The sequence below is a fragment of the Portunus trituberculatus genome, chromosome 43 (genome assembly GCF_017591435.1).
Source record: "Portunus trituberculatus isolate SZX2019 chromosome 43, ASM1759143v1, whole genome shotgun sequence".
In the NCBI taxonomy this organism is placed as follows: domain Eukaryota; kingdom Metazoa; phylum Arthropoda; class Malacostraca; order Decapoda; family Portunidae; genus Portunus; species Portunus trituberculatus.
In genome coordinates, this window is record NC_059297.1 from 7,476,316 (window position 1) to 7,493,237 (window position 16,922).

General features: G+C 41.3%; 1 protein-coding gene across 1 annotated transcript in view; it reads right to left on the reverse strand.

Annotated features, from left to right (window-relative positions):
* LOC123518195 overlaps positions 1-16,922 on the reverse strand; it is a 106,758-nt gene that overhangs the window by 17,483 nt on the left and 72,353 nt on the right. The window lies entirely within an intron of this gene.

Consider the following 16,922-nt stretch of genomic DNA (forward strand, 5'->3'; position numbering starts at 1 on the left):
TTTTATAGACATTATGCAAGCGTAATGTCTATAAAACATACACACAAACAAATATGCATAGTAACCTAACCATGCAATATAATATATCAATAATAGTAAACAAATAAATATACATAATCCTATGAACATGAAATATAATATGAAAAAGATAATATAAATATGTGAAAAATATACATAACTATAATATGATAATATGGACCACTACCACATACTACTACTACTATTACTAATACTAATACTACCACTACTATTTCTACCACTACAACTACTACTACTACTACTACTACTATTACTATTATTATTATTATTATTATTATTATTATCATTATTATTATTACTCATTATTGGTATTATTATTATTATTATTTTCATTATTATAATTATTATTATCATTATTATTATTATTATTATTATTACTATTATTACTATTGTTTTCATTCTTCTTCTTCTTATTATTATTATTATTATTATTATTATTATTATTATTTTTGGTAATATCATTGTAATTATCAGTAGTATTGTTATTATTATTATTATCATTATTATTATCATCATTATTATTGTTATTTTTATTATTATTGATATTTTCATTATTATTATTATCGTTGTTGTTGGTTTTGATGCTATTGTTATCATTATCATTACAATTTTTATCACTATATTAATGTTATTATTATTATTGTTATTATTATTATTATCATTATTATTATTATTATTTTTATTATTTTCATTATTACTATTATCATTATCATTATTATTATTATTGTCAGTAGTACTAGTAGTAGTAGTAGTAGTTGTCGTTGTAGTAGTAGTAGTAGTAGTAGTAGCTGTAGCAGTAGTAATAGTATTGATAGTATTAGTGGAATGACAGCCAAAACAACTATTGCAACAATAACTAATGCATTATTGTTGTGTTTTCATATTCAACCATTCATCATCCTGCAGCTGCGGGCGATGCTGAGGTTTCCTGAAGGTCTCTCACACAAGGTAAGTTTTGCTGGCCGTGACATGTAATTTCTTCCTTTACAAATGACCAATTTCACAAAGGCTATGATGTGTGTGTGTGTGTGTGTGTGTGTGTGTGTGTGTGTGTGTGTGTGTGTGTGTGTGTGTGTGTGTGTGTGTGTGTGTGTGTGTGTGTGTGTGTGTGTGTGTGTGTGTGAACTGGTGAACTCGTACAAAAAAGTCACATCTACACACAATTGTTTTTGTTCATGTAGAAACCAGTTTTGGAACTACAGGGTGAATATATGAGAGGGTCCCTGGGAGGCCTTCCTTCCATGTTTGTATCGTGTCCTCATGGCAGACTGTGAAATGGAAGGTAATAACTCTAGAAACATAGTGCATATTTCAGCTTTCCCTTTTCTATTTCATCTTTCCCTCTTTGTTTGTATTTTGTTTGTATTTTTATTTAATACTGAGGATAATTTATCTTCTTAGTACTTGGAATCTTAATTTCTTTTACTCTTTTGTTAAATTTCATATTTCATCATTTTTTCTTGTCTTTTTTCTCTATGTACTTACCAATTTGTTTACTTCTGAAAATCTTCTACAATATCTGCTTAGTATTTAGAACGCTAATTTCTTCCCTATACGCTGTTGCTGTCTGATTCTCCTTCACTATCTACTGCTCCCTAAGAACGGGATCAAGGTGGAGGGGAGGAGAGTTTACTACACAGGAGAGATTAAAACAGATAACAAGGACATATTAACTAAAATCGACTAAACGGAAATCAAGAGGTATTTCAGTTGGTCACAAGAGACTATTTCAAGAGGTACTTCAGGTGGTCACAAGAGACTATTTCAAAGCCAAGCGTATTCATTGGAAACTAGTATTATGCTTCATTGACAGGAACGCTCCTGTGACTCATCACCAACCGCCGTTGCCCTACAAGCTGAAACACCAAATGTGATGTGAAAACTATAGAGTCAAATGGTGAAGCGTAAAGGTCAATTCAAAGATGCGTCTTTTTGTTTGTCTCATCTCGGCATAACAATGTGTGGAGAATATGTAGTCGTCTATTCGTTATCAAGAAAATGCTGTTTTTTCCTATGAATCTTGGAGAATAAAATCAAAGGTTTCTGTGTATCATATTAAACTTAATTAAGATTTGCTCAACAATCTTTTTTTTTCTTGTCCTTTCTTATCATGGTAACACTTGAAAAATCAATTTTTCAAAATAATTGTTTGTCCTTGATTTACTATTATGAGTACATCTATCCATTGTGTTTACATCTGCCCGGGTGAATGCCCCACTCTGGGTAGCGTTAATCATCATCCCTTTACAGCACCAGTGACCGTGACTAACACAGCCGTAATGATGAACAACAGGAGATGGTCAACATATTATTGACCAGTCTAAAGTCAGATAAAAAGAATTTGTTCTTTTATATCTATTTACCAGATTTATTTTTATTTTTCTGTTCTGTACTTTTGTAATGATAAACCTTGCGTCGTGTTGCTTTTAATCAAGATCTTATTTTATGATAACTTTTCAAGAGCAACTAGGCAATAAATAGTGTTTTTTAATTCATTTCTTCAGTGTTTTATTAATCCATTTATGAATTCATTTACCTATTTTTGCATCTTGAAGAATATCATCCTTACGACGGAGACGGTAATTTTTAAAATGATTGTATGAGTGATAACATTGATGAAAATGACTGCCAAGGTGATAAGTGGTAATAATAAGCATAATCAAGTAAAGCACCTAATGTTTTTTGTTTTTTTTTCATTTATCTATCTTTATTCCCTAAAGTTGTGGGATTTGGGCCTTCTTTTAGAATAAAGGCCTTCATGCCTGCCTTTATTTGAGTTTTTCCTGCGTTTCTTCTGCCTCGCCTGTCATTCCTGTGCAGTCCCTCAAGAAGCCCAACATACTCTGTTCCTTCTTTCCTACCTTCCTTCTTAGTTTATTGCACTCTCCCTCACTCCAATGCTACCGTTATCCCTATCTCCCCTCTCTCCCCGCTGCCATCTTCCTTCCATCACTCTCCCTCCCTTGCCGCTGTTGAAGTGCCTCTTGTGTCTCTTTCTCAAGGGAGGGATGAACCAGCCTTCCCTCCACGCCGTTGTAGCGATAATATCACTGCACACCCCTATTTGGGAAGATGGAGAGAACACGGGGAGGAAGGGAGGCAAGGAGAGGGAGAGAATATGGGGGGAGAGGAAGGAGGAAAATGAGGCCTATGATAATTTCCTCTCCTCTTCCTCCTTCCCAGCAGGCGAGGAAAGATCAGGACTCTAGGGGCTCCTTCAAGCCTTAGGAGGAAAGGAGGGAAGGAGGGAGTGGAGGGGGTAGGAAAGATGAAGCATGAGGACAAGCAAGGAGTCAGCAGGAGATGAAGAGGGAACGGTAGAGATAAGATAAGGGTAGTGAAAAGGAAGAGATGGCTCGTGAATGGTGGAGGGAATGAGTGATAAGGACACAGGGATTAGGAGGCATGAGTGTGCACCAAAACCTCACATTTAGTAAGTCCAATTCGTGAACGTACACTGATCAACTTTAATAACAAAATGCATTTAGTAACACACAGAGAAGCCTTTCCTTCTAACGTATTGATTAGACCGGATTATAAGAAGAGATTTAAAATGCATAAAAGTAAACACATAGTATGTGTTTGAAAAACTGCCTTGTGTACTTCCATTAATCATTTGTAGTTTTCAAATATTTTTACATACATTTATTTATAAGCAATGTAAGTAAAGCAAATAGAGATTAAGAAATGAGAAAATAAAAGAGTTTAGTTGGCCGAACTGAACCAAAATTACAACATATGCAACATAATATTATATGTATATATGTAGACAGTGAAGCGCATCTGTCTTTGCGTTGGTCACAAACTGATGCCATTATGAATGATACCTCCAGTACGCAGGTTACCTAGAGTGTCTTCCCAGAGTTCAAAACCACATGCAGGTGATCAAAGATGTCCACTATCTCCTTCACACACACACACACACACACACACACACACACACACACACACACACACACCGCGTAGTGTAGTAGTTAGCACGCTCGGCTCAAAACCTAGAGGGTCCGGATTCGTGTCCCGGAAAGCGGCGAGGCAAATGGGCAAGCCTCTTAATGTGTGGCCCCTGTTCACCTAGCAGTAAATAGGTACGAGATATAACTCGAGGGGTTGTGGCCTCATTTTCCCGGTGTGTGGAGTGTGTTGTGGTCACAGTCCTACCCGAAGATCGGTCTATGAGCTCTGAGCTCGCTCCTTAATAGGAAAGTCTAGCTGGGTGATCAGCAGACGACCGTGGTGATTTACTCACTCACACACACACACACACACACAATAACAACAATCAAACATATGTTTACAGGAGAGGGTGTCGCTTTATCCACACTAAAGCTAACTAATTATTCATGTTCTGATATGAAAATCTCCATGTACTGTACGCGCGCATGTGCTCTTGTGTGTGTGTGTGTGTGTGTGTGTGTGTGTGTGTGTGTGTGTGTGTGTGTGTGTGTGTGTGTGTGTGTGTGTGTGTGTGTGTGTGTGTGTGTGTTGTTCCTATTCCTTCGTTTCAAATTAGTAATTATGTTTTTTAATGCTAAAAGCCTTATGGAAAATGCACCATTAAATAATAAGACTCCGAATCTATGACGCAATCGGACAAGAAACGAATGCCGTGCGCTGAGAAAACAATAGTCGTGTGTGTGTGTGTGTGTGTGTGTGTGTGTGTGTGTGTGTGTGTGTGTGTGTGTGTGTGTGTGTGTGTGTGTGTGTGTGTGTGTGTGTGTGTGTGTGTGTGTGTGTGTGTGTGTGTGTGTGTGTGTGTGTGAGTCTGTCAACACGCCCATTCTGAAAGCTGGAGGAGAGATGAAATGGTAATGGGCTAGTTGAAAAAAAAAGTACAAAAAACTATGAAAGTACTACTATGTAAACATGACCAGCAAGAGGGTGAAAAAAATTCTCTCTCTCTCTCTCTCTCTCTCTCTCTCTCTCTCTCTCTCTCTCTCTCAGCAAACACTTTCAATAAAAATGCACTGTAACTTTTTTTTATGTTATTTTTTTCCTACACCAGGCTCCGTGTTTGCAAGTCACTCGCTTTAGTACAGGAGGAAAAATGGCGGGGAGCATAATCTCAAAAAAGACTCCGGGGTCTGTTCCCACCGTATCATGGAAAGCGCGTTCAGGTAACACTCCCCTCCGGCCTTTTTTCCGGGGTAAGCTTCAAGAGAGGAAGTACAGTATGTAGTGGTACTATTACTGCAGTAACTGATGAACATGCAACAAACGCATTCTGTACTGTGTAGATAGTTTAAATTATTGGATGGTTATACGGAGGGGAATAAGTACATACATTATTATATACACACATATACGAAAAAAAATTCGTATACTTTTTTCTAACTTTGGGAAAACTCAACTTATAAAACTTAATGTCACCACCTCGTCAACTGTGAGCCGCGTCCACCCTCAGGCCGTCTTAAATTCAGAGTTTTCGCTCGTTTTTTACTCCTCTATTTTTCCCGCCGGAGTGGTTCGAAGAGTTCAGGGGTGGGACGGAGTGAGGCCCATAACGAAGCGCTCCGGGGCATTGAGTTTGTTGTGTCGAACCCTCTATAGAAGCACGAACTCTCTTTCAGTGGTACGAGTATGCAGGGGAAGGGTGGTCAGGAAAGCTATTGGATGGCCAAGTTGGGAAGGCTGCCTATAGTCTCTGCGCCGCTTCCGTGTTGTTCTGCTTTAGCTGCCTCTAGTCACCGTGGCTGTCATGTAATAGTGTAATACAACTAAAATTAAATGAAAGGACCCTCAGTTTTCTCACTAATTGTGTGTGTGTGTGTGTGTGTGTGTGTGTGTGTGTGTGTGTGTGTGTGTGTGTGTGTGTGTGTGTGTGTGTGTGTGTGTGTGTGTGTGTGTGTGTGTGTGCATGCGTGGCAGCTCATGAGGCGGAGGGAGCTTACCCCTTTACGTGGGTCATGAGATATATTCGGAAGGATCCTACAGCTTTACGTAAGCTCGGCGGGGAAGGAACTTTCAGCTTTACTTGAGCAGCAGCCGCCGCAGCAACAACCCGCTGCCCGATAACCTGTCCTGCCCGCCCTCTTCGTGAATGGAGGAGGAAGCTGCCCCATTACTCCCTGCCTTCCCTCCCTATCGCTCTGTCGCAGCTGGGGTGAGGGGGACCAATTAGTGAAGCCAAGCGGAACCCACGTGTCTGGTTGGGTCGTCTTGTTGCAGCGCGAAGGCAAGGCAGTCACAGCGGCCGTTCTTTGTCCTTTCCTGCCATGGCGCCACCACCCACTGCCGCCACCGCTGCCACCCACCTCCCCACCTGTCTCCTGATGGACCGTCACAGTGAACTCCCACCGCTGTCACCCAGTTTGGAGGAAACGCAATTTCGAGCAAGTGAACGCTAAACTCACTTCCAAATCAATGACATTTTCGACACAAACTTGTTTTTCTCAATGTATTTTTCATTTTTCCCTCCATTTTTTGTATGTGTGCCATTGGGGAGGAGAGGGAAGGGGTGGAACACGAGCGCGCTTCGGTTGCCTCTTTGTGATATATTCTAAGGAGTTTCTGGGCCTCGGGGAATTTAGTTTATTTCACCGTCAGAGGAAACATTACGGGTCTCTCCACGCCGCCCTTCGTAATCGTGTTTCTCACAAAACCTCGAGCTTGGCATGTGTGCCTTGGGATGAGAGAGAGAGAGAGAGAGAGAGAGAGAGAGAGAGAGAGAGAGAGAGAGAGAGAGAGAGAGAGAAAGGATGGATATAAGAGGGAAGGAGAGGAAGGAAGGGAGATGTGGCGGGGAGAAATGAGGGGTTTCCTTCATATCCCCCAACTCCCTCTCTCACTCCTCCTTTATTTCCTCCGCCATCCATAGAAGTGACACTGCTCCTCCTTCCCCTCACGCGAATCACGCAGCCACTGACGCACTTGTTTTCCTACTTCTGGTGTTGCTTCTTTTTATGATCATGCTTATCATTTGTTCTTTTTTATGCAAAGGTGACGTAAATATTCTGACTCTCTCTCTCTCTCTCTCTCTCTCTCTCTCTCTCTCTCTCTCTCTCTCTCTCTCTCTCTGTGTCCAGGTTGCATGCATCTGTGCAAATACATTATGCAACGTTGACAGTCCCCTTTGCAACATTTATTTCCTCACCTCCTCTCCTATTCCAACTCCTCTCTGTTCTTGTCCCTCCCTCTTTCTCCTCCTTTCTTCGTCCCTCGCTCCCTCGCTCTCTCTTTCTCTCTCCTTTCTTCCTTCTTCGCTATCTTGCCTATCTTGTTTCTTATATTCCATAATTTCCTCTCTCTCTCTCTCTCTCTCTCTCTCTCTCTCTCTCTCTCTCTCTCTCTCTCTCTCTCTCTCTCTCTCTCTCTCTCTCTCTCTCTCTCTCTCTCTCTCTCTCTCTCTCTCTCTCTCTCTCTCTCTCTCTCTCTCTCTCTCTCTCTCTCTCTCTCTCTCTCTCTCTCTCTCTCTCTCTCTCTCTCTCTCTCTCACACACACACACACACACACACACACACACACACACACACACACACACACACACACACACACACACACACACACACACACACACACACACACACACACACACACACACACACACACACACACACACACACACACACACACACACACACACACACACACACACACACACACACACACACACACACACACACACACACACACACACACACACACACACACACACACACACGACAACTGCGAAGAGGAAGAAATGCGTTAGTCACCAGTACGCTTTATGTGTGTGTGTGTGTGTGTGTGTGTGTGTGTGTGTGTGTGTGTGTGTGTGTGTGTGTCAGTGTGGCGAATGTGCAAGGGCGCAAAGTGTGTCAGGGGAGGGAGGAAGAGGAGGGCGGAGAGATATCATTGAACAAGGGAGGGTGATGAGTAGCAGGAGGGGAGAGGTGTACAGGTGTTCAGCTATCAAGGTGTGTGTGTGTGTGTGTGTGTGTGTGTGTGTGTGTGTGTGTGTGTGTGTGTGTGTGTGTGTGTGTGTGCGCGCTCAAACACAGCATCTGCCACAGGGAACACAATTTCACTTCCCCACTGATTTCCATTTAGGTCTCGTTCCCTTTCCTACTACTTTCCTTTATTCACCACTTCCCTTCTCCCTCCCTCCATTCCTCTGTCCCTACCTCCCTCCGTTCCTCCCTCCCCCCCTCTCCCTTTCTCCCTCTCCCTCCCAGAAGTACCTCTCGCAATACTTAACAATCTCTCTCTCTCTCTCTCTCTCTCTCTCTCTCTCTCTCTCTCTCTCTCTCTCTCTCTCTCTCTCTCTCTCTCTCCATTTCTCCCTCCTCAGCCGCCTCCATTAACACTAAATACCAGACTTTGTAAGCACTAATAGTATTACTTTCTAAAAGAGGCTGGCTTTTTTTCTTTATTGAGGCACGAACAACACTGTGCAAAACCGAGGAGGGTGTTCTCTCTCTGGGGAGGCGGCGAGACTAGGGAGAAAGGATGGAGGGAAGGGGGGAAAGGGGAAAAGAGGGACAAGGGAGAGGCAGAGAGGCGACGAGAAAAAGGTACTGAGAGGAGGAAATGCTGAAGAGGATAACGGATAGACTGAATAAACTGAGAGAGAGAGAGAGAGAGAGAGAGAGAGAGAGAGAGAGAGAGAGAGAGAGAGAGAGAGAGAGAGTGCATCCGATAAACATCTAATGGAGATGTACGTTAGAGATGAGAAAAACAACCTCACAAAGAGAGAGAAAACGGGAATGACTCACTATAATGATAAATGGAGGGAAACGGAGGAAGTAAAGAGGCAATGGAGGCAACAAATGGAGGGAACAAGAGGCCAGTGTCCCTCCATCTATCCCTCCATCCCTCCGTCACTCTTCCTCCTCCGCCTCCCTCTCCATTAGCTGAGCGAGGCGAGGGGAGAGAGGCGTCACCTGCTGGGGAGAATAAGGAATTTAGAGCATCATCAAAACGAACGATCTAGCGATGTATATGCCTGTGTGTGTGTGTGTGTGTGTGTGTGTGTGTGTGTGTGTGTGTGTGTGTGTGTGTGTGTGTGTGTGTGTGTGTGTGTGTGTGTGTGTGTGTGTGTGTGTGTGTGTGTGTGTGTGTGTGTGTGTGTGTGTGTGTGTGTGTGTGTGTGTGTGTGTGTCCTATGCCTAGTATTAAATGTGGCTTTATATCTCTGTATCTACTTGTAAGTTAATATGCGCTTATATATGCATTTAAGTTGAGGTAACACAATAGCGAGAGAGAGAGAGAGAGAGAGAGAGAGAGAGAGAGAGAGAGAGATAAAAACAAATATCGTTCCTTAATATCATCGAATTCTTCATCACCATACTCAGAATAAAGAAAGCAAAAAAAAGGATATTCTCTTTTGTTCACAGTCAGAAAAAAATCGAAAAATAATGTTTAATCTTACCTGAACTCAACTCTACAAAACAGATTTCAAAAGCAATACAACACAAAATGTATATCTTTTTACGTTCTGAAGACTAGGTAGCCAATAATTTACCACGGTAACTCAGGAAGAGTGCGATTTTTCCCACAAGACAGCACATCAAAGAGCAAGAGCGGTAAAGGCACTGGCACAGTCCATGTATCATTACACATACGACCAAGACTGAGCCTGGAGACACCTTGCAACCTATCAACGTCTCTTATAATTGATAAAGAACTGAAACTACACATATCTTAATACAGGATAGCATTAAACACAACACTTATTTCAGTACTTATTACACACCAGCACTAAACCTTCATAAAAAATGTTTCCCTAAGTAAAATTAAAACTGCACTGAACTGAGAAGGTTAAACTGACGAAGTGGGCTATGAAAAATAATCAGTTACGCATTGAGTGTTAATGTATCACGTACGTTTAAACAACACTGTGTGGCGTGACTGTGCACCTTGAAATGCTTTGGAGTGTCTGCGTTGAACTACTGTTGTGCCGGACGGAGTGTATAAGCCTCTTAGTCTGGTAGGTAATGGTTTACGTAGTTGCTTGTCTTACTTCTGCAGCTTATGTTGTTATTGTTGTTGCTTCTGTTAGTGTTTCTATTGTACTTGTTTCTACTTATTTATCCTTCTCTGCTATTTTTGTTCCTGTTTTTTGCTACCTCTGTTGTTATTCTTGTTGGTATTTTCGCTTGTGGTATAGTCGTGTCTATCATTGTTACTTTTGATAATTTAGTCATTACGTCACTGTTGATTCTCTTCCAGTGGTTTCTATTGTTATATTATATTCGTTGCTGCTAATGTTTGTTAGTTTTTTCTTTCTTTCCTGGTGTTGTTTCTGTTATTTCATTGTTATTGTTGCTCCAGGTGTTATTGTTACTCTTGTTATTCCTCCAGCTGTTTAAATCACATCTTCCTCTCATTCCCTATTCTGTCCAACTCTCCAATACAAAAGTTAACCAGGACTCTTATTCATTCATACCTCTCTCTGGTAAACTCTGCCTGCTTCTGTATTTCCATCTTCCTACGACTTGACCTGTTTTAAGACATTTGTCCCTGAATTTTGGATAACTCATATGACCTTTAAGGGAACGGGAAACCCAGTGGGACTTTTTTTTTTTTTTTTTTTGCCCTTAACCAGTTTCCCCACCTGTATGAAAAAAAAAAAAAAACAGCCTTCGTTTCCTCTGTTTCGCGAGCCCTTTGTGAATCATCCATGCATATCACGACTGTCTAATTTATAACTCTCATTTGATTTTCTCCTTCCTAAATTCCTCTTTCATTTCATTATCATTATCTTCTAATTCCCTTTCGCTATCACTTTTTCTCTCTTTTGGTCTATTTTTTCCTTCTTCCTCACCATTTCCGTCTGCATTTTCCACTTCATTTCTCAACCTCTTCTTTCAACTCTTCTTTCACTGCGTTTTTCTTATTTCTTCCGTCCATCCTCCTTTCTCTTCTAATCTATTGTCTTTTTCTTTTATCACATCTTTTTTTTTCCCACTCGTCAATCTCCTGGTTCTTCACTGCATGCGTCGACCATTCAGTGACTTGCGATCCCTTTCCTCTCTGTTCCTCCCTTATTATCCTTCACACGTTTTCTGTTCTCCTTTCTTTTCCTCATTCAATCTTCCATTTCCCTCCTTTCTCTAGATTGCATCCTCGTTAACGACAAAAAAAATGTTCGTTCTCTCTTTTGTTGTATTTCTCATCTTCCACCTAAAGAGAGAGAGAGAGAGGAATAGATAGACAGATAGGCAGGCAGACAGACAGGACACACACACAGACACAGGCAGAAACAGGAAATTAGATAGATAGTTCAATAGATAGAAAGATGGATAAATAGATAGATAGATAGATAAATAAATAAACATGATGATACAAAAAAAAAAAAAATAAGACACAGATAGAAATAGAAGGAAAGAAACAAAAACAAACAGGCAACCAGAGACAGCGAAAAATAGAAAAGAAAAGAAAAGAACACACGAAAGATCTCAGAGAAATATAACATCACGGGGAAAAACAAAAGCAAAGAAATCAGGAAAGGAGGAAGAGGACATAGGAAGAATTGGAATGAAGACGTAGAGCGGAGATACCAAGGAACGAGACAAGTTAGGAAATGGAATAAGGAAGATAAGGGAAGCGAGAGTCTAGGAGGGACGGTACAGAAAACTAAACAGAGGGAAAAGAATAGGAAATATGGAAAAGGAAGAAGGAGAGGAATTATGGAGAGAGAGGAAGAAAGAGAGAGAGAGAGAGAGAGAGAGAGAGAGAGAGAGAGAGAGAGAGAGAGAGAGAGAGAGAGAGAGAGAGAGATTGAAGATAGCTAAGGACACAAAGGAGAAGAGAGAAAATAAAACGCAAATAGAGAAGGAGGATGGCAGAAAAGGGAAGGAGAGAACGGAGGAGGAGAAGATAATGTAAATGAAGGAGAAAAAAGGGAAGAACGAAAGAGGACGGATGAAAGAGAGCGCGAGAGAAGAATGGAGACGAACAGAGAGGAAAAAAGGAAGGAAAAGAGAGGTGATACATGAATGGAGAGAGAAATGACAAGGAAGAAAAGTGTAAAGGAGAAAGTGAAAGGGATAGATAGATAGATAGATAGATAGATAGATAGATAGATAGATAGATAGATAGATAGATAGATAGATAGATAGATAGATAGATAGAGAGAGAGAGAGAGAGAGAGAGAGAGAGAGAGAGAGAGAGAGAGAGAGAGAGAGTCTGCATTATCTTTGTCCTGGGAAGCGCCGTGTCACGAAGGTAATGTTGCCAATGACGGTCTGCTCTCTCTCTCTCTCTCTCTCTCTCTCTCTCTCTAATACACACGCACAGACAATATATAGCAGGTTCTCCAGCTTCCATCTCTCTCTCTCTCTCTCTCTCTCTCTCTCTCTCTCTCTCTCTCTCTCTCTCTCTCTCTCTCTAACACTGCGCAGACCATATGCAGCAGCTTCTCTCTCTCTCTCTCTCTCTCTCTCTCTCTCTCTCTCTCTCTCTCTCTCTCTCTCTAGCACCTTTAACGGCAGAATTCTCCAATTAACCTTTCGTCCAATCTCTCTCTCTCTCTCTCTCTCTCTCTCTCTCTCTCTCTCTCTCTGATCTGCAAGCTCTTGTTGAATCCTTAACCAGCTGACCGGTATGCTTTTCTCCTCCACTTCATCCTCCTCCTCCTTCCTTTTCTCGCCCTTCCCTTCCTCCTCTTTCTCCTTTATCCTCTTCCTCTTCTCTTCCTCCTGTCTTTTCTCCCTCATACATCCATCCTTTTCTTCCTCCTGCTTACTTGCGTTCCTTCTCTCTTTCCATCTCTCCCTACTCCTCTTTCTTGCTTCCCCTCTCCCTTCCCTACCTAGCTCCTCCCTCACACATATTGCGCAGTTGGTGGTGGTAGTGTCTCTCTCTCTCTCTCTCTCTCTCTCTCTCTCTCTCTCTCTCTCTCTCTTGTTAGCGTGTATATTGTTATGGTTTCCGTACGGCTGTTTCCTTGTTTGTTTGTGTTTCCTTGGTTGTTTACTTTCTTTTGTTTGATTTCCTGTGTAATGATTTATTCTCCTATTTATGTGCCTGTTGCTATTTATCTTGTCCTTCGTTTTTATGTTTACATATCTCTATTTTCTACACTATCTACTAGTTTTGTGTTTGTTTACATTTATATATTAAAATATGTATGTATCTATATACATACATATGTATGTTTGAATGATTTTTTTTTTTTTTATGCAGGGGAACAACTGGCCAAGGGCAACAAAATATGGAAAAAAAAGGCCCACTGAGTTGCCAGTTCCCTTAACAGACACCACGAGTTAACCAAAATTGAGGGATAAATGTCTAGAGATCTCCCTCTTAAAAGAAGTCAATTCGTAGGAAAATGGAAATCCAGAAGCAAGCAGGGAGTTCCAGGGTTTACCAGAGAAATGTATGAATGATTGTATGTATACATGTATGTATACATAAGTATGTACGCATAGTATCTGTGACACTAATTAAACCCATCTTTCTGTTCACGTACCTGCGATTTGTTTGCATTGTGTTTACATTTCATTCGATTTGTCTAATCCGTTGTTCCTGTGATGATCTCTGTGCATAAAAGTCAAGCAGTCTGTATAGCTACATGTTGTAGTATGCTTATTGCTTGTCTCTCTCTCTCTCTCTCTCTCTCTCTCTCTCTCTCTCTCTCTCTCTCTCTCTCTCTCTCAGCAAACCTCATCCATGAGATCTGTATTATGTACATTCCCTCGTCTTTCCTTCACCCAGATCTCTCTCTCGACTCCCTCCCTCCTACCCTCCCTCTTCTTCCTCACACTCTGCTAACTAATAACTACATCTATTTCTACAACTTCCTCGACAGCCCTATTCTTCCTTCCCTCTCGTCCTCCATCCCTACCTACTTATCTCCCTCATTTCTTTCCCTCCCATCCCACCTCCTCCCCACTACCCCTACCGCCCATTTCCCAGTTACCACCAGAAATGATCGCCATTTTAGTTTGTAATTGCAATTAATGAGGCGGCTTGACGATTTTTGGTGCGGCCTAAGAGAGAATTCTTTGTTAGCTTGTGTCGCCTCCGTGATGGCGATGATGATGGTGATGGTTTTACGAGGGAAGAGGAGGAGGGAGGAGGAGGAGGAGGAGGAGGAGGAGGAGGAGGAGGAGGAGGAGGAGGAGGAGGAGGAAAAGGAGGAAAAATTGCGGAAGGGAAAAGAAGACATTGTGCAGTTGTACAGTATGTGGTTCGAGAGAGAGAGAGAGAGAGAGAGAGAGAGAGAGAGAGAGAGAGAGAGAGAGAGAGAGAGAGAGAGAGAGAGAGAGAGAGAGAGAAGGAGGGATGGGGAGCAGGAGGGCAGACATACAGATAAACGGACAGTCAGACATAGAAACAGTGTGACCGACTGACTGACTCCTACTGACTGAGTGACTGACTAACTGACTGAGAGAGAGAGAGAGAGAGAGAGAGAGAGAGAGAGAGAGAGAGAGAGAGAGAGAGAAGCACAAGAGGACCAGTTAGTCACTCAGAAGCAGGAGTGAGCGAGTTGAAGGAAGAGACGAGCATTGGGGGTGGCAACTGAAGGACAATGGGAGACAGCAATAAGGGGGACGGAAAGGGGGAGCGGGAGGATGTTCAAGGGGGGACCACCTATTAGAGATTTAATGGGAGCAATAAAAATAAAATAAAAAAGTGCTCAATGGAGGGACATTCTCGTGTCGGGACAAAGGGGTCAGGTCCAGCCTTCTTATGTATGCCATTTGAAACCGAGCCAAGAGAGAGAGAGAGAGAGAGAGAGAGAGAGAGAGAGAGAGAGAGAGAGAGAGAGAGAGAGAATCTAAAGCAGAAAAAGAGAAAAAGTGGAAGAAAATGAGGAAGATGATGGAAAGAGAAGTGGTAGGAAAACTGGACCAAGGAATGAAAGACGCCTGGAAGTTATCAAAGGAAAAAACGGATGGAAAGAGAAATACTAAGAGGGAAAGAAAGCCTACGGAAGACAAGAAGATATGAGAAGTGAAGTAAATGAAGGAGGAAAATAATGTGATGCGAGACACAGAGCGAAAGGGAAAAAAGGAATAGCCAGATCAGCAGAAGAAAGAGAAAGTGAGGGAAACTCCATGAAAGAAAAGGAAGGACTGGAAACAAGGAAGGAAAGAAGGCAAGGAAGGAGGGAAAAGAGGGAGCATACATAGGCGGAGGATATAATAGGGTGGTAGCAGTAGTAGTAGTAGTAGTAGTAGTAGTAGTAGTAGTAGTAGTAGTAGTAGTAGTAGTAGTAGTAGTAGTAGTAGTAGTAGCAGTAATGGTGGTAATAAGAGTTGTAGTAGTATCAGTTGTTGTTGTGACAGTAATAATGTTAATATCAGAGTTCATTGTTGTATTAGAAACATTGATAGTAGTAATAATGATGATCTAAAGCAACAGTTGTCAAAGCAGTCGTCACATCAACAATAGTCTAACACCAGAACATAAGAATATAAGGGAAACTACAAGAAGACAATAGCAGGAGACGTACTAGAAGTGATAATAATAGCATAAAACCATAAATAGTCATAATAGAATAAGCAGCTACAGTATGGGTAACGATATTAACCCCTTCAGTACTGGGACACTTTTTACCTTGAGATTTGGGTACGATCAGACCATTTTATTGACATTAGGAAGAATACATGGAGGGCAGAAGATTAATGGCCACAGTCTTCACTCTTTTAATCTCCCACATAAGTTTTTGAAGCTATATAAAATCACCAGATAGTAAGCAGAATGAATATGGGAACGCGTCATGGTACTGAATGGGTTAATGGTCCTAGTAGTAGCCATAGCAACAGTGTTACAACAAAAAGGCACAAAAGAAGCTGCAAGAAGCCAACATTGCAGTCCCTGTGTGGATGTAGCATAAGAAGAGGGAAGCAAAGGCGTGGGATGACGAGAGAGAGAGAGAGAGAGAGAGAGAGAGAGAGAGAGAGAGAGAGAGAGAGAGAGAGAGAGAGAGAGAGAGTCTTTGGATTAAGCTCACTCCAAATTATTTCTTTTTCTTTTTTCACATATACGTATTTATAATGTTTTTATGTAATGGTTGTGTCTGTTTTTCTTCTTTTATGCGAGGCTTCTATTAGATTGATTTACTTCTAGTGTGCGCGTGGTTGCTCTCTCTCTCTCTCTCTCTCTCTCTCTCTCTCTCTCTCTCTCTCTCCAGCTCATACAATATTCAGTCCTAATTTTTTTACCTTTTATCCGTCAATATTTTTTCTTCGCTACCCTCTGAAAAAAATCACCTTCGGGGCACTAATCTCCCACCATCCTGATCACATTAACTCACTCTCTCTCTCTCTCTCTCTCTCTCTCTCTCTCTCTCTCTCTCTCTCTCTCTCTCTCTCACACAAAAAAAAAATATATAGGAGTAAAATGTTGCACCTCTGATATTTTTCCAGCATCGCTCGAAGTTTTTTTTTTTTTTTCGATAGAGTAAGACAGAATACAAAGCACTAATTAACGAGACATATTAGTGGTACTTCTTTATTAGTGGTAGGAAAACATTATCACCTATTTTCATGTCAGAGATAGAGGTACTGGCTAAATGACAACAAGAATGCGAAAAAATAATAAAATAGATAAGGAAGGGCCCACTTAGATGCTTGTCCGAAATGAGATGTTAAAATGATTACCTATGTAGAATTAAATGATATATTGATACAGATGGCGATATCAGAATATATTTAACTACAATTCTGCTTTGAGATGAAAAAAAAAAGCTCCTCCCATCTTTCTGTTATATATCTCAGAGAGAGAGGAAGGGTGACAAAGACCAACCTCGCTCCGTCACCAGTCAACGTCATTCTTATCAGCTGAGTTAAGGCGATAAAACACATAAAAAAAAGAGATATTCCTTAAAACGCCACGATTTTCTAGAATCACTATAATCAATCCAACGCTTAACCCTCCCTTTCTCCTTCTCCCTCTCTTCCCCTTTCCCCTCTATCCATTCTTCTCCATTCATTTCCTCTCTTCCCTTCCTCCG